The following is an 18790-nucleotide window of genomic DNA, read 5'->3' on the forward strand; positions in this document are numbered from 1 at the left end:
CGAGGCTGCAGATTCCTGCTGCACAGAGCTAGCCAGAGAGGCAGAATGGTGTGAATTGTTGACAAAGTTCAGGGGTGAATCATAATGAGATTTACGGACTGCAGGTTTTTCTGCACTCATTCGCTCTTTCCCTACCATCCTTACTCCACTTCCCAGCCAGTTCTGCCAATTCCTGGTGGTGTATTCACAGTGATATATGACTGCCCGGTATGTGGCTGCCAGGGGTTGCAGGAGGAGAATCCCAGAATGGAATGGGAGCTGGACTAAGAGTTGGAGACATCTGTGACTACAGCCCACCTCTACCAGGTGTGCCCTGTGCAGGTCACCTCCCTCTCTGGGACTTAATTCAGTCATGAGATGGCTGAGCCAGATGACCTCTAAGATTCCAAGCTGAGTGTCTTAGCTTGGCTTCCCCGAGAAGCAGACATTGAGTCTAGGATTCAAGAGCAAGTAGTGTATTTGGGAGGGGAGCCCAGGAAGTACCAGTAGCAGAATCAGGAAGTGAGACAGGGAAGGAAGCCAACACAAGGTCTGTGTGAACAGTTTACTGCTGTGGGTAACTGGGGCTCAATCCCACTGGGAACTTTTGGGAGATGGTGTAGGACACATGTTCCAGTGCTGTCCCTCATGAGAGGTGACAAGGTAATTGATCACAAAATTCAGATTTGTCATTGATTGGACGCCTCTCTCAGGGTGTTAACTCCTTAGCATTTACAGCCTTCTCTGCAGGGCAGGTGGGGTGGGGTGGGGGGAAGCATGTTCTCGCTGCTAGAGAAAGTCCTCAGGCAAGGAGATGCAGATGTTTGCAATAAGAGGCTCTCAGCACAGAACCACTGAGTGCTAAGGGGACATGAGCAGGACACTGCCAGCATTTGCCATGCATATTTAACGTCCTTAAAATTCTATGACTTCCTTTGGCCAAACCAAGAGTGAGAAGAACCAACCATCTTGGAAGAACTAGTAGGGAAAGTGTTCTTCTTTTCATTGGAATGCCTCTAAAGATGAAAGCTAAAAGCTCACACAGTCTGAGACTGTTTCCTGGATGAAGAAGGCTGATCACCTGCGTTATAGTCACAGGCCAACCAGTTACTATGGGCAAATTATTCAGCCTTTGTGAACTTCAACTTCCATACCTGCAAAGAAGGAACACTCATACCTTGATGGGTTGTTATGGTAATTAAATGCAAGGGGCAAATGGGCAAGAGAATGGCTGGGTTGGGCTGGAGCTGAGGGAACTGATGGGAACATGTCCAATTCCTCCAGTAGATTGTCTATTAGTCCATGTTACAGCATAGGGAGTGGTCTAGGAAACTGCAGCTGGATCTGAACCAGCTACTACATCTAAGGAGACCAATGTGATGGTGGGACATGACAGTGGGCGTTTGTGGTAATGGGGGTCACTGAGTTCTGTGGGGTGCATACTCTTGGCTCTAGATGAGACTCCTGCTTTGGAGTATCAGACATCAGACCAGATATGCTGATATGGGAAACAGGGCTTAGACTGAGGCAGAAAGAACCATGCAAGTTGAGAAGCATGTTCCAGGACAGTCCTGGCAAGAAAGCCAAACATAAGACATGGTCTGGGGAAAAGAACTGGGGAAGCCCCTATGCTATGTGTGTAAGGCACACATCGGAAACTTTGCTTATAACTGGGCAGCCACAGAAATATTCATTCCAAACCTTACTTTTTGGAAGCAGGAATGTGGCATTAAAAACACAGCCATCACTGGTGAAAACTGGCATGATTTAAAAATCAGGTTCGTTCAAGGGAGTAACACAATGACTTTGTTTGAAAACAAATCCTGTCAGAATAGGGATAAGGGTTTCTTGTGCCTTCTAATCACATGCGTGGACTTGTGTGAACTTTGAGAAGCGGGTGGCTTGCATGGAAGGGCCTAGAAGAGGGTCTCCATCATGTCTTGGATGAAAGGGAATGGTTTGGGTATTTGGAAATGGATATGTCTATAGAATGCACAGTGCTGATAACGATGTCCGAAGCATCAGGTCCATGAGAAGAGAGAAGAGAAGGACAGTAATGGGATACCAAGTGGTAGGTTAGCAAAAGAGAAAACTCGAGACAGACAATGGGGTGGAGGATGGAAGGACTCAGTATTTGCCGAGGAGTGAAGGAGTCTTGTGCATAGACCTCTGGACAAGAGGGCGCTGTGACCAATGCTGAGCCAGTTTGGTTGCAGTTACTGTTAAGGTCTTTGATTGTTACTTGAGTCCTGCTTTGCCAATCCTACCTCCTCAGCACCGAGCTAGCCCAAGTGTCATGGTGCTAGGGTCAAACCTCATTCCACCCTCACCATAATTTGTTGTGACGAACAATCCAACTCCATCTCTTCAAGGACCTCCCTCATTAGCAGCAACTACAAAACCTCCCTCAGCACAGATGGCATCTGGCAGCTGGGGACAAGGAATGGAGTTAGGGGGAAAAGAGGCTCTTTTTTGGGGGGTGGGGGGCATCAAAATCGAGACACGTGGATAAGAAAGGAGTGAGGGAGAACCTTGGAAAAAGAGGAAGACAAGAAGACTGTGATGCAGAAGACTAAGTGGAGGAAGCTCTTTCAGCAAGTCAGGTGTCCCCCGAGATTCCACGATGAACGAGCAAAGCAATTATCACTTTCCTTGGCGGCGTGCTATGCACCACACAGATGGAGAGCTGTCCATAACACGGAGGAAACTGTGCATGAAAAACTCATGCAGCAGGCCCGTGAGAGTGACACACTGCCCAAAGGTGACAGCCATCTTCCCCCCGTATGAGCACACAGCCTGAGCCTGCACACCTGTGCTGCTACTGCACTCAGCTGCACACCCTGAGGGGGGCCCTTTTCACTCTGTATTACAGTTAGCTGTCTGCCTGTCTGTCTTCCCTGCGACAGTAGGACCTCTTTGAGAGAAACTGCTTTGTCTTACAGATTGTTTATCTTTCTTTGAGAAAATTAAGGTTTCCCCGGAACAGAATGAGTACTTTTAAAGTTTGGGTAATAAATACGTTATTTGTGCACCGGATGCCTGGGTGTGTGTGTGTGTATGTTGCACAGATGTGAGGGTGGGGGATGTGAGGGCAGAGAAGTCGTGGTGGGGAGATGGGAAAATCAAAACATCAGAGAGGTACTCCAAAAGCAGTATTTCGCAAACTCCTCTGTGCTAATGCCTGCGGAAGAGGCTTCCAAGATGCATGTTAAAAATAAACATTCTTCTCATCCTATCCCAAGCCTACAGAATCGGAACTCCACAGTTGGGTCTGAGAATGTGCATTTTTAATCTCCCTCCACAGGTGTCACTTCCCCACTGCGCGTGCAGTCTTCGTGGTCCAGGTGATGCTATTCCTCAGAGACGTCCTTATGCTTCCCGAAGCGCGAAGTGCGCTGTCCAGCACCTCGTGCTCTTGAAGCACGCCGCCTGCGTCTGGGCGAGCTGCCGTGTCCGGCACTGCGGTGAATTCAGCGACGGCAGGCGGCCTGCAGTGCAACCTGCTGCAGTGCCCGCCTGCAGCGCCCCCCACCCCGCGTCCCGTTCCCTGCACCCGGCGGCGCGCCAATCCTGCTGCAGCCGCAGCGCGGGGCTTTCTCCTGCGCGGTGCTTCGTCCAACTTCAGGCTGGTTAGAAATGGCTATAGTGCAGAGATGGTGGCCTTTCATCCTCAAATCTCCTTCTTTGAGCTAGGAGAAATGGCTGGTCTTTCTCTGCTGTCCCTCAAACCTCCAACTGATTTCCCGGCCTCAGTAACAAGCCCCAGCCTTCTGTTTCTATTAGCATCCCTCTCACTTGATTGGGAGCCAAGCTTATAGGGGGGAATGTTAGATAAATGCCGAGTCTCCCGAGGCTTCAAATGGTGATAGGACAGGTACTAGAGAAAAGAACTCAGTGTGTTGAAAAGAATGACAGCCAAAGAATCCCATTTGATTTGATGGCATGATGAATATTTAAAGTTTTATAAAGAAATACAGGAAAGCAATCAGGCTTATTCAGGCGCGTGCTCCGGGGAACAGGGTACACTCCCCATGAGTTGGCAATATGGGGATGAGAGTTGAGGATGAGGGTGGGGTGAGGGACACACATAAATAGTCCATATTCTTCCCATTCTTTGTATTTGAGGTGAAAAAGAGCTTACTAGTGCAGTTCAAGGAGAAGCAGAGGGGAAAACTCCTCCCAGATAATTATCATAGCATACTGACACCCTAAACAGCTCCTTTTTAAAATGGAATTTCTAATATCATCCCTTTGGAGATTAAAATAGTGGGACACGAATCCCTTGGCAAATGATTCAGGAACCATACACGCTGTGATAAAGGCACCTGCCACAGAAACAGGAGGGGGCATAAATCTCCTACCGTGTGTGTGGAATGCCTAATGGTGCCACACCTCTGGCAGAGTGGGGTCATCAGAAACCTCCGAACAGCCACTCTGAGGGCAGCTAATTCGTTATAGACACGTACCAGATATTTCCATTTTGTATCAGCCATTATGTCAAATCCTAGTGTCAGAGACCTAGGGTGAGATACAACCCCTGCCTTCAAAGAGGTTCGAGTCCTCTTGGAGAGACACATACGTGTGCACAGGATACTATAGTGCTAGCCCTGCACAGAGCGAAGAGGACAAGCTAAGGGGTCATGGGGCAGGGAGTGGGGACTCTATCAATGCTCATTGTGAGGACAGGGGAAGACTTCCTAGTAGTCACTGTGCAGTTGCTATCATTGCCCTGCTGTTATCTCTTGAGCATTTACCTTTATACAACTAAATTGCTACTATAAATGACTGAAAATTTATGCCTGAGGGTTTTTCCTGGCCAAGGGAACCAGTTGTGCTGGAGAGTTAATGTCCCTGGAAGCCCTCAGGCAATGATATGCAGCAAGGAGGTGGATAGATACCCCAGTCCCTCACCCCTGGAGGGGATAATTCAGAGTGCGCTTCACACTGTATCCCAGGGATCCCCAGTGGAATGAGCTCCAACTGAAAATACTTGCTTTATTGGGTTACTCCCCTTTCTTTCTTCACTTCTCACCCCGCCCCCCACTGACATTTTCTAGGTCACCTCCCAAATAAAATACTCGTACTGAAATTCCTACTAAAGGTCTGTTTCTGGAGGAACCCAAACTAGCTCAATTCCAATGGCTGACTTTTATTAAAAGTCACCCATGCCCAGCACTGTGCTGGCTTTTATGCTATTTCTAATCCTTATAATAATCCTGAAAAGTAAGAATTATTGTTTCCACTTTACAGATGAAGAAACTGAGTCCCAAGGGGTGAAAAATGGCTTTTTCAAGGTCACAGAAAAAGCTAGAGACCTTGAGCAAATTAAGTTCTAAGACTCATCAGTGATTGTTCTCTTTCTTCCTAGAACACACCCAAGGTGAAGGGAACAAGGATCCCTTTGAAAGTGTGATAAATACGACAGTCTCTCTCTCGGGGGGCGGGGGGACAAAAAAGCCACATGCACATACATGTGAAATTAACTGTGCAAATTCTAACCCTTAGAATCCCCATGGGCTCCAGATTAAGAAATTATATTAAGGAATTATAATATATTAAATTATTATAATAAATTATAATTTATTATTTTTATTATATTATATATTTTATATAATATAATTTATAAATATAATTTATATAAATTAATTATAATTTATATAATTATAATTATATATAATTATAATTAAATATTATACATTATTAAATATAAATAATAATATATTATTAATAAATAATATATTATTGATATATTATTATTAAATAATAATAATATTAAATAATATTAAATTATTATTATTAAATAATATTAAATAATAATATTATTAATAAATAATATATATTGTTAATAAATAATATATTATTAATAAATAATATATTGTTGAATATTATATTATTAAATATAATTATAATTTTTATAATTTAATAAATTATAATTTATATAATTTAAATATAATTTATATAATTTATAAATATAATTTATATTATATATAATAATATAATTTATTATTTTTATTATATTATATATTATAATAAATTATAATTTATTATTTTTTATTATAATAAATTATAATTTATTATTATTGTAATAAATTATATTAAGAAATTATATTAAGGAATAAGACTTTCAAAAACAGGGGACAAAATACATTCCTGGGGATTTGGGGAGGTGGGAAAACTATGAAGAGGATATAGTTTAGGAGGAAGTAGTGGGGAGAATGGATAACAAACATATCACAGTTTGATCAGTCCGTGGAACCCATGGGGTACAGAAGATGTTAACTTGGGGAGGTGGGGGTAAGGATAGTGGTCTGCCTGAGTGAAAGTTGGGAAGGAATATTTGGGGGAGTAGCCCATGATCCCAATAGAACTCAGAGCCCCGAGGAGGGTGTGAGAGTTCCTCTCTAGCCTCAACCATGGATTCTTATGCTGAGCTGTTCACTCCCTGATTTCTCAGTTATTTGACCTCAGAACTCCCCATCCCAAGCCCTTCATCTCCTCTTTACTTCAGCCATCCATAACATATGCCCAGTTACATCCTGGGCTTTCCAACAGGTAAAACTGTCTCATCTGGAAAACAGAAAGCACCCTAGGTATTTCAAACAGAGGGGAATTCAATACAGGCAATGTGTGTCAAAGGGGTTGGTTGGATGTTCAAAGCAAAAAAGAGAAGATGTTATTACCCAGAGGTTGGTAACTTCATGAAGCCATTACTGCTCGTAGAGCTGAAAGAATGAAAAGGGGAAAGTGCCCAGATCCCAGGATCCTGCACTCCCTGACATGAGTGGAACCACTGCTGAAACCTAGTATCTCACATCCCTGCTAACGCTGTTACCACAAGCAGAAAAGAGCTTCCACCTTCTTTGTGCATTCTAACCTCACTGGAGTGCTTCCCATCAGTGGATCCGATGCAGGATCTAACTGGCGAAGGAGTCTTGGAAATGAGTTTTTCAGGTGTCCAAACCCCTGTGGTACAGGGGAGAGTATGAAAGAGCAGGTATGGGTCTCCTGCCAGCAGGCACCATTCAACACAGTCCCCCAGATCTGGAACTTCATTTTTTCCTTTGTTCTTGGCCACATGTTATTATCCATCTTTCATTTTATGCCTATTGAACCCCAGATCCCCTTCAGAGCAAGCTCATCTCACTCCCCACCAATAACCCCTGACTAGCTTCACTATCCTGCTTACCTAGGACCTCAGAATCCATCTTTCACAAGGACTCCAAGTTCACTGCACACTCAGTATGTCCCCACTCCCTCCCGACTACCCGAAATCCTAGAGCACAAACATCCTGGTTCTTTCTGTTGTTCTCAGGTTGACAAATGGCAGGACAAAGTCCCGTGACCTGCCTGAGTTTTCATCACAGCTTAATGAAAACAATGGGCATTGCTTCTGCCTGAAATACTCATATTCATCCCCTGGCAGACTGCCAGTCTTATCCCCAGGGGCCTGCTCCAACCCTCCTCTCCCCTCAAATCCCACTTCCTCTCTCTGTACCACTCAACTTGCAAGATCCAGACCACATACCACTTCCTTCCAGACCACATATCACTTCCTTCCACCTCAAAATATCTGTCGTCTCCTTTCCTTTGTTCCTTTCCTCTGGTCTCTGCAGAAGAAGGACCCCTTCCTCTTTCTAGGGTTCATGCCTTAACACTTCCTGCCCCTCCCCTCCCCTTCCTTCCCCTCCCCTCCCCTTCCCTCCCCTCCCCTGGAAGATCTCTTCTTGTTTTCTTTCTACGCTGGCTGCTTCACTCTGGCTTACACCCAAGTGTTTCCCACCCCCAATAAACTCTTTCCTCCACTCTGATTTCTCCTGAGCTTCCATCCCACCTTCCACCCTCCTTTCACAGCTAAACTTCTCGAAAAAGTATTATACGCTCACCGCCTCTACTTCCTCACCTCCCACTCAGTCCCAACCACTAGCAATCTGGTTTCCACACCCATAACACTGCAGAAATTGCTCTCTTAAAGGCCACAATGACCTCCGAATCACCAAGCCGGATAGCTCCGCTTTACCAGTCGCCATCCTCCTAGACCTACTCCTCTGCCAGGTCAAATACACTATTTAACCAAATTCTAAGCCAGTGGTCCCAGCTGGTGTGTCACGGCACAGGGGTGTGCTGGAGATTGGTCACAGGCAGGCCTGGGATGTACCATTCAGCCATATGGGTAATGAAAATATAGAAATATTTTCAAACCACCGCCAGAGTCCCCCATGTGTCCCTTTCCACCACCTGGCTGCCCAAGCCCCTGCTCTAGGACCCCAAGATGAACCTCTCATTATGTAACAGAATGATGTTTGTGTGGTAGGGGGCTTCTGCTCGTATTAGTGGGTACCTGGGTATACCGGTTGTTAGATCTTTTTCGATGTCATCCCTGTTTAATGCTGTGCTGAAATATTGATTACTTCAGACTGGGACTAGCCATGTGGAGTCAGGGGAGTCTGGAGGGCAAGTTGTCTCCCGGGGAAAATCAGCCTCTCTACTGACCCTCCATGTTGTATAGAGATATTTTCTATGTGAGCCCTGGCATGGGGAAATTGGGTAGCAAAGCTCCAAGCCCCCTCCCCTTCCTTGATTCCCATGATAAGAGCCTGTTCTTCTACCTCTCTGTGGGCTGCTTCTCTGTCTCCTTGTCTGGCTTCTCTCACAAGGTGACCCTGGACAAGCTACTTAATCTTGTTGAGCCTCAGTCTCCTTATCCATAAAATGGGGCCAACTCTTCTCTGCTTTGCAGGGAGGATCATGGGTAATAGGTGTAAAATGGCTAGTGCAGGACCACAGGTGGAGTAAAGCCCAATAAGTGTAGGTTCCTAACCTCCACCTCCCTCTCACTCTATGCTTTCTCCCCTGAGGACTTCCTCCATTCCCGTGACCTTCCACCTCCACTCTGCCCTTATTTCTCCCTGACCCACTTATTCAATTACGTCCTGAACAAGAGGACCTGGGTATCCCCAAGCTCTCAGTCTCCAGACGTGCAATGTGGAACTTATCATTCCCCATCTCCCCTCCCACTTTCTCCCATCTTCCCAGTATCTCTCAAGGACACCGACCATCCTTCTAGCCAAGTAGGCTTCGTGACATGAAGTGGGCTTTGACCCCAATCATCTTCTTCCTCAGACCTCAGAGCTAGGCATCTCCGAGGTCTGGTCCATTCTACTTCTTACATCCACCCCCTTTTATTGTCACTACTATAGCCTTCGTTGTGATGGTTTTTTCCCCCCACCTGGACTATTTCAATACATTTATACATGCTTTTCTTTTATTCAAGTACTTCTCCCAGCAGTTTAACCACCAAACCCCTACATAGATCTATTCAAAGCACTTCAGTGTTACACAGTTATTTGCACAAAGGAACCTGGACCCAAGGCAGTGCCAACCTATTCTGCTCTTTTATTTCTCACTATGCTCTTTTTTTTTTTTTTTTTGCGGTACGTGGGCCTCTCACTGTTGTGGCCTCTCCCGTTGCAGAGCACAGGCTCCGGATGCGCAGGCTCAGCGGCCATGGCTCACGGGCCCAGCCGCTCCGCGGCATGTGGGATCCTCCCAGACCAGGGCACGAACCCGTGTCCCCTGCATCGGCAGGCGGACTCTCAACCACTGCTCCACCAGGAAAGCCCTTTTATTTCTCACTATGCTCTTGAATAATAATAATAGTAATGACAACTAACATTTCTTGAAAATTTACTTTGTGCCACTTTATCTAATATTCTAAAGTCATTTATGTCATTTAATCCTCTCATCCAGACTGTGTTACTGTCACTATTATTAATCTCACTTTACTGATGAAGAGATGGAACTGCAGAGAAGCCCAGCAACTAGCCTAAGGTAACTTCTCTTACAGGTGGGGGACTTGAATTTAAATCGAGAGTCTGTATCCAAAGCCTACGTTTCTAACCACCATTCCTTCTTCTGTCCTTGCTTTGGTGACACGAGAAAACTCCCCACGCCTGCGCACCCACTTTACGGTCCTGCCTCCTTGCTGTCACCTGTACTTTTAACCCCACCTGGACTGCCAGTTTCTCTCATCTTTTTACTCACCAAAATGCCGTCCATCCTTCAAGTGTCATTCAAATTTTAATGCCTCCTTGAAGTCTTGTCTGATTTTCTTGCCTGGAAGTCATCTCTCTATTCTGTAAATACAAAAATTTCCCAAACTTTTACCTAATTCCTTTATATTCTAGTCATTTGCTAAACTAGAGTGTAAGATGGGGCCACAGCTGATGTTTCCCTTAATCCTTCTCTACATTTTTCACATGACGCTTACAAAGGCAGTTTTATGAGATGAAATTGAATTATTGTCCTGCTTGGGACCAAGAATGGGTTGGTTTCTGCTCCGCTCTCCAAGTCCCTTTGAAAGAAAAGCCGAAGACTCGATTAAGGAATGGAAAGAATTTTGTAGTCAGTCGATTCCTGCTGTGATAAATCTCTTGGGTGAAGGATGGTGAGGCAGGGACATAAATGACTATAGCTGTGCTTCCAGGTCGACTGGATTATAAAACAAACTGCATACTTATGACTATATGATCCAAACAATATATAAAAAAGGCGGGGAGAGGTGAAGGAAGGCAGTAAGAGTTGGTATGAAAGGAGGGAATTTGCCTATCCGTTTTGAGAGTGACAAAATGAATGAATGACAAAATGAATCCCCGCCTTGATTCTCCTTAAACACGTTTACTTCACAACCAGTCACTTCGAGCACGAGCTCTGGAGTTAGAGTGCCGGGCTTGGGATTCTGGCTCTGTTACTCACCAACTCTCTGACCTAGCAAGTGACTCAAACTCTCTGTGCCTTGGTTTCCATGTGTGTAAAATGAAGGCAGTAATAGTACCTGCCTCAGAGGGTTTTGTGGGAATTAAATAAAATGGCCATTGTCCAGGGTGCAGAGGAGTGGCTGACACACGTGTGCCCTAAATGTTGCCTAGCACCCTTACTGGTAGGTACCTGATGGCAAGAGAGGAGACTGGGACCGCCAAGGTGGTCTGGTGAAGCACTGGGGGTGCTGCGACAGGTGACCGGGTGGAGCTAAGAGCTATGGTCCTTCCCAGATCCTCCTGGGCACCTACCCCAGCCCACAATGTTTTCTGCTTCAATACCACCCTCAAGATTTGGGGATTCCCTGGCAGGAGGCAAAAGCCAGGGAAGTCACTGGCATCTGTTGCCTTAAGTCCTGCTCCTGAGGCCTGATTCCTTTACTGCTCTTCACTGGGGTCCTAGAGACCATCTAGCTCCAACTCTCTCTCTTTAAAGATGGAGAAGCTAAGGTCCAGAGAGAGGAAGAGTTGCCCAAGGTCACATTAAAGAGCCAGAATCCAGATCCTCTATCTTCCCCTCTGGTGCTCTTTCAACCCCACAAATCCGGGGTCTCCCAACTCTCTGCATTTGCCAGGGTGCTTCTCTCAAGCTGTGAAATATCACCAAGTTGGCCCTCGTTGCCTTGGCCTTCTCTTCTCTGCATGTCTACTGCACTTCAGGCGTACTTGGGAACTCACCACTTAGTGCCATCCAGGCTAGTATTAGAGAGGCTGCCTTGTACACAGAGAGGAGCCTGGGACGTGGAGTCCGAAGACTGGGTTTGAAATCCAGTGCCATCCAAAAAGAGCTCCAAACTCTTGATGCCACCATGTCCTTGTTTGTGAAACAGGGGTAACGATCTATTGCCTGCGACTGTTGGGACAAATTAGTGGGGCGGCATTTGCAAATGTTCTTTATAGACTGCAAGGCGCAGTGCTGATGTCAGTTGGTGTCCTTTCTCTCCAGAAAGAGACTCCGCCTTCTTCCTCCCCGTTTTCTCCCCTGCAGAGTGCTGCGTGGTATGCAGAAGATGCACCGTAAAGACTTCCTTGTTGATTGAATGTGATCTTCCAGGATTGTCTGAGATTTCGATGCATCAGGAACCCAACCCCAGACCTGGGACTGGGGCGAGAGAGTGAAGCCGTGAGGGGAACCCAAGGGGCCTGGGGGAGGGGGAGAGCCAAACAGAGGACTTGATGATGAAAAGCAAACTGGATTTAGAAAACAAACTCCAGCTAATGGCTGTAGGTGGTGTGAGCCGTTCTGTTAAGGAATTTGGGAATACATGTGCATACTAATAGGGATTTATTCTGCTGCTTCTTACTCCAGCATTTGGGAAGGGAGGAGGGGTAGAGGGCACTGCAGGATTAAAAGACATTGGACCTGTATCTCTAGAAGGTACACTCTGGGGCTAGGCTCCTGAGGAAACCTTTGCAAGTTCTACAAGGCCTGTGGGATAAAGTGGGATCAGGCTGGCTGTTAGTCCTGTTGGAAGCGAGAGAATGGGGCTAAGGATTTAGGAATGGCCCCTAGCTTCTAGCCATGCAGTAGACTCAGTGGAGGGAGGGCCCAAGGCCTTATGAGACGGTGCCCTAGGATCTCTCCGATTCCCGTGGCCCATAGAATCAGTCTTCAGGCCACGATGTGCCAAGGGGGAATCTAAGAAGCGTCTAGTGCATTCCTGGGATTATAGACTGTTCTTTTCTGGAGCGGGCTCAACAGCCTCCGCCCTGTGATTCCATATCCTCAGGCACCTGGCTCTGTCCTGTCAGCTACCTGAACCCCTCACTGCTTTTTACACCCATTCTCTCTCTTTTTCATACTCAGTGGATACAGAGAGGCCCCTCATTGCCTTTTGCACAGGGGTCCTTCTATTGGTTATGAAGGCCCAGGCCAACTCAGCCTTCTCTTCCTCAGGCTGAATGCCTCGCCACCTCCAGACGCTCCCGAGAACTCCTCTTATCAGGCACTGCCATCCCCTTGAGCGAGCGGGTATTGGGAGCCAACCACAAGTAGGGGGAGGGGGATTGGTAACTATAGTTCAGCCAGAAAGCTAGACAACAGGGTGAAGCTGGTCAGGAGTGCCCAGGAGAGCAGGGGAAGATAAGCCATGACGGGGGCAAGGGGAGCTTGAGCGTTCTCCACATTGGGGTATTGGAGTCATCCCAGTACCCCAAGGATGCAGCGTTGCCCTGCTGTGCAGTGCGAGGCACAGGCACAATCATTCTCTGCCCCATAGAGACAGGAAAAGGTGCGTGAAAACATTCTTAAGCGCCTGCTGGGAGCTCTCTGGGAGATCATTTATCTGCCCTGCACTTTAGTGCCTTGGCTCTAAAACTGAAACAAAGAAGTATGTACAGAAAGCCTTGACAATGTTCATACCCTTCTGCCCAGTGATTCTACTTCGGGGAATCTAGCCCAAGCAAAGAAGCGAGAATGCAGGCAAAGACTTAGGTACAAAGATGTTCATCACAGCGTTATTTAGAAAAGTGAACTTGTGAAATCCAGAAGAATCCCAATGCCCACCATTAGAATGGATTGTATATGAGCTTTCTCTCCTCGCTGTACCTCCCTCTCTCTCTCCCTCTCCCCCCAACCCCACCTCTCTCTCTCTCTCATACAGGATGATAGTAGCACCTCTTTGGGAAGCCCCGGCCCACCTCTGTGGTCAGCAGTCAGTAAAAGCAGACAGACAGCTAGCACAGCATTGGCCCTACCCAGGCCTCCTGGGCTTGCTCAAGGAAACAGGCAATCCACCATCCTTCCCCTTTCCGCTACCGAAGTGTGGATTTTCTTCCGGGGATTTTCCACCGTGAATGGTGACTGCAGACTGGTTTTCTCTTGGCCTCCCGAGGAGCGTCTGGGTCCCCACCTTTCTCCATCTGCCAAAGTCACTCAGGGGTTCCTAGAGCTGGACAGGCCCTTAAAGCACACAGGCCAGCTCCTTTGAGGGGACAGGAATTGTCACATTGCTTGTTAGTACAAAGCCACGGTGAACATCCAGGCCACCTGACTCCTAGCCCAGTGCTGAGTGCTCAGGTGAGGTAAATATTATTCATAAAATAAGCCAGTTGTCCTCAGAATTACCCAAAGTGCAAGAAATGATCCCAGTCCTGGCTCTCCCTGGGATATCCATTCCCTTCTCTGAGCTGGGACAACTTCTTGATGGGGTATTGGGTTCCCTTTGGAGGAGGGATGGGGCTATCCCTCCAGCATCCCTGGCCTTCATGCCATCCTAACGCCTTATTGGTTTCGGAGTGGAGCTCCGTCTCTGCTCTGGTGCCAGGTTCATCCTATCCCTGCCACTAGATTCTGGTCCTCCCATGGGTGACTCTGGTGTAAGGAGATAATCTAGCCTGATGCCCCTGACCCTTGGGGGCAACTCAGACACTTGAATCTGGGCTATAGCTCCTCCTTCCACTCTTGACCCCTCCCCTTGGAGTCCTCACCTATGGAATGCAAAACCAAAGGGTAAGCGAGGAAGAAAACCCTTTTCCTGCTGACCTTCCCCTTCCCCTACCTTCACATCCTCCTGTTTCTACCCCCACCTCCTTCTACTCACCTCCTCCTTCCTTTCCTCATTTCTCCTCCCTTCCTCTATCCCCACCCCCTGTTTCAGCCCCTCTTTTCTTGTGTCAACCCACTCTGATGTACCTTGAATTTCATCCTGGCCATGCCCTTTTCCCCTCTGGCTTTCTAGCATCCCCCCAGGGAAGGACTTGTCTTTCAGGGTCTGCAGAACACTGATCTAGCAGTTTCCCTGAGTGTACATGGGGAGGGTGGCCACCACATGGGGGTCTAGGTGCCTGGGCTTCAGCAGATTTTCACCCACTTATATGCACACAGAGAGGAGGCAGGGTTTTATATTACAGATTTATGCAGCTGAGCCAATCCTGGGCTGCAGAGACACATCCATATGCCACATGTGCCTCCCTGTGGGTATCTGGGACAGGTGCATGGGAGGTGTAGCCAGTAGGAGAGAAGAGATGGATTGAGACATTCTCCCTGGATTTAGCAGCTGGAGTACAAGCAGGAATCTCAAACTTTCAGTTCCTTCGGTGGGAAAGGTACCCGTACCTCTTGGGAAGCCCAGTAAGGCAGAGCCTGGTCCTCTCTTCCCGAGAACTGGTTGCTGATCCCAGTGGGCAGAGAGGAAAACCAAAGTTAGATGAGACCCCTGCCAGACCCAGAGCTTCTGATGCTAAGTCCACAGTAGTGTTGGAGTGGGGACTCAACTCTGTGCCACGTGCCTCGGACAAATTGCTTTACTCTTCGGAGCCTCAGTTTCCTCACACGTCAAATGAGGGTCGCTGGGAGGATCGAACAAGGGAAGGCGACGTGCAAACAGTTGGCGCCACTGCACACTTCACAGATTCTGGCGATACTCACGAAAAGTCTAAGCATGCGTGTGCATGCGCCGGGAGCTCATTTGTCCTGGGTCGCCTCGCTAGGGTGTCGGAATCAGAACCGGGCCAGGGCTGGGTGGACGCTATCCTCCCAGCCCCCATCCCCAGCCCAGGGCCGGCGCTGTTGGGTTTTTCTCCGGCAGGCGGCGGGCTGAAGGCTGCACGGCGCGCTCTGCACGTGAGGCGGCAGCACCGGCTCCGGCCGCAGCGCGCAGCCCGGGCCACCCGGCTCGCCTGGCGCAGGGGCTGCCCGCGCCGCTCGGCCACCGAGTCCGCCCTGTCGGCTCCCGGAGCGCAAGGCCCGCCTGCCGCCCTCCCCGGCCCCGCGCCGCCCCTTCGTGCGGGCCCGGCTGGCCAGCGGCTGTCCTCGCGCCACCCCCGCGGGGCCCCCGAGCCCTCAGGTTCCGGCGGCCGGGTGGGTCGGCGCGGAAGGGGGTGCGACGCGCGGCTGGCCCGAGGCTGGCTCCTGGCTCCTGCAGCTCCGCCGGCCGCCTCTGGGGGCGGCCTCGCCGGGGATCTCGGCGGAGACGGTGCGCACGGCCCGGGGTCCCGGGCGCCTCCGGCCGCTGGGCTCTCTGTGCCGCCGGCCTCGCGCGGCCGCGGCAGCCGGTCCGGCTCCCTCCCGGCTCCATGCGTGCGATCGCCGTGCGTGTGTGTGTGTGTGTGTGACGGGGGCGCGCGCGCGCTCGCGTGTGGGGCAGTGTGCTTGCGGGGCGTGCGGGGGGAGTGTGTTTGTGTGCGTGTGGGTGTGAGTGCCTGGCTCGTTCTCGCTGAGACACACACTCTCCCTCTCCCTCTCCCTCTCCCTCTCTCTCTCTCTCCCTCTCTCTCTGTCACTGTCTCTGTCTCTCTGTCTCTCACGCACAAACCGGCTGGCTCGTCGGAACTTGAAGACGCCCCACATTCCAAGATGCCTGAGGTTCCTGGGGATGCCCGGGGTTCTTCGATCTGGAAAATCCTACCGGCGTCCTCCTAGGGAGGGATTATCTGGTTTTTTTTTTTTTTTTTTTTTGCTTTTTTAAATCTGGAAGAGAACAAGTTGTGCTTTTTCCTCCCTTCTTCTTGCTAAATGCCGTGGATATAACTGAATAAACCGCTCAGGGCTCTCCCCGCGTGGACGTCCGAGGCCACCATCTGCCTACGTTCGCCGGAGCCGGAGGGCTTAGCTCGAGCCGGTCTTGGGCAGGGAAGGATGCGTGGCCGAGCCAGGGAGCCCGGGCGCCCCGCGGAGCCGGCCTCGGTGCCTCCCAGCCGGGGGTAGATGCTGCCTCGCCCAGGTGAGTGGTCGCCGCCGCTGCGTCTCAGCGATCTGGGTGTCCGCGGGAGCTCGGCGCTGGGCTGAAAGCACCGGGGGAGCCGGGAACTTTGCATCCCTTTCTTTTTCAGTTGAGGACTCCCTCACCTGGGCAGTCATGCGAATACCCTCTTCTCTTTTCGCCCATCCTTGTCGCGGGAGGTTTCCTTTTCTTTATTTCCTTTTTTTTTTTCCGATAGTGGGGGCGAGGAGCGGGGAGAGCGGGTCAGTGTGAGGCCAGAGAGCAAGAGGGAGAGACAGGAGCCGCAGGTATACGGAAACGTTGAAACAGCAGGAGAACTTTGCCACCAGACCACTCTGTTGCATCTCTCCACATGCGAAGCCTGGCTAGAGCGATTGCTGGGGGCTGGGTCGGACGCCAGGGCTCCCTGCGCTCCATGGGCTGGGTGGGGTGGGGTAGAGCCCGGTGTGGAAGGTTGACTCAGTGCTGATGGAGGGAAGGAAGGAATCATTGCAGTTTAGGGAGGCAGGCAGGTAGGGCAACCTCGGGGACCCTGTCCTGTCTTCAGGTAGAAGGCAGGGAGATCAGGGAGACTGTGCGTGTGCAGCTCGGGGCATCAGAATGGCATGATGAAGCAATATGGAAACTGGCATTAGCCGTGCCTAGCTGGTAGGTCTGTCTCCCACCCAGCCCTGCCCTGGTTCTAAGGTTGGCCTGGGCAGGGAGGAGGGAAAGCGGCGGACAGCTGCTTGGAGGCCGGCAGTGCCTTGCTCTGCACAGACCCTAGGGGACGACGGGGAGGTGTCCTGCCCATCTTTCCTTCACCCCAGTGCAAAGGACATAGGCAGCGAGTTCGAGGGAGACAGAGCCCCTGAAAGCCAGAAACTGAAAGAGAAATAGGAGGGAGCCTGAGCAGAGACCGCAAAGGGACTGAGCCAGGCCAACACCAAGTGCCTGCTGAGATGTCCTCAGACAGTCAGAAGCCCTCGGGGAGAGGGCGCTCGCCAGAGCCCGCACTCCGAGCAGGAGTTACAGGCATGACGGTAGATGCTGGCCCTCTGCCCCGCCACTGTGGACTGTGTGTACGTGTTCGTGTGATTGTATGTGTGTGCATGCATGTGTCAGGGAGGGGGGCCTCTGTGGCTGCCATGGGCTGATTGGTCTTGTGGGGCTGGGGGAGGGGGCGGCTTCAGGAAATTGACCCCCCGTGGCTGGGGAGGAGCAAAGCGAGGCAGGGAGCTGCCCGCTGTGAAGTTCCCAGGGACCAGACTGAGAGGTTCTTGTCGGGTTGTTGTACGTGGATGGGGGCCAGCTTGGAACTCACGGTGGGGAGACCCAGGTGGGGAGATTGTGGGGAGGCTGGGAGCACAGATCTTGGGGTCGTGTGCTGGGCTGCTCGCTGCCCAGCCGCTTGCAGTGGAGCCCGGCTGGCTGCGGGACTCGCTTGTGGGGTACCTTGGGGGCTGAAGGGGATCAGGGTCCTGCAGGGGGGGACTCGGGAGCTCACAAGGGCCTGCACTTGGAGCCGGCAGCCTCTGCAGACCACGCCAGCTGCCTGGGTCCTTCGGCTGACGCTGGAATGTCGTCTCTCCCTCTGACTCTGGCTAGGGGTGCGGAGTTCGGTCTCTCTCCTATGTCTCCTCACATGCTTCTGTTCAGGCTCCCTGCCCAGCCCTCAGTTTAGAGCTTCTGGTCTAATTCCTGCCCGGGAATGTAATTACTTATCTCCCTGCCCTTGCCCTGGGGAGTACAAACAGCCAACTTGGCATTTCCGTTTCACCCTCTGGCGGTGCTTCTCTGGGCGGTGGGCTCCCAGCTCCATCCCCTGTCGGGCTGGACCGGGTACCTGGCTGCCTCCTCTGGGGCTCAGGCTCCCAGCTTCTATGAGATGCCAGTTCTTTTCCCAGGCCCTGAAATCTGAGAAGCTGGGGAGTGTGGCCTGAGAGAGGGTGAGCAGGGAGCTTCCAGGAGGCGAGACTGAGGAGGAGATGGAGGGTGGGAGGGGTGGGAGATGCAGACGAGGTAGGTGGGGCCACTGGGAGAATAGGGCAGCCTTTTGGCCACCCGAGCCCTGGTCTGGCTACAGTGGAAATCGCTTTTGTGTCCTGGCTGCAGCCCTGACATAAAATCAAGGATCCAGGGGAGGTTTGGCCTCCAAGTGTCAGGAATGTCAAGTCTCTCTAGCCTGTGGGGTGGAGCAGTTCCCTTTCAGAAAGTCCCCTGTCTTGGAGTGGAGATGAATACAATATTGGCGTCTGACGGCTTTCCATTCTGATGGGGGAGGCTTCTAGACTGAGAGCAGAGACGTAGAGCAGAAAACAACCAGAGACAGCCGAAGGGAACGGGACCCTGGAC

The sequence above is a fragment of the Delphinus delphis genome, chromosome 10 (assembly GCF_949987515.2).
Source record: "Delphinus delphis chromosome 10, mDelDel1.2, whole genome shotgun sequence".
Taxonomy (NCBI): domain Eukaryota; kingdom Metazoa; phylum Chordata; class Mammalia; order Artiodactyla; family Delphinidae; genus Delphinus; species Delphinus delphis.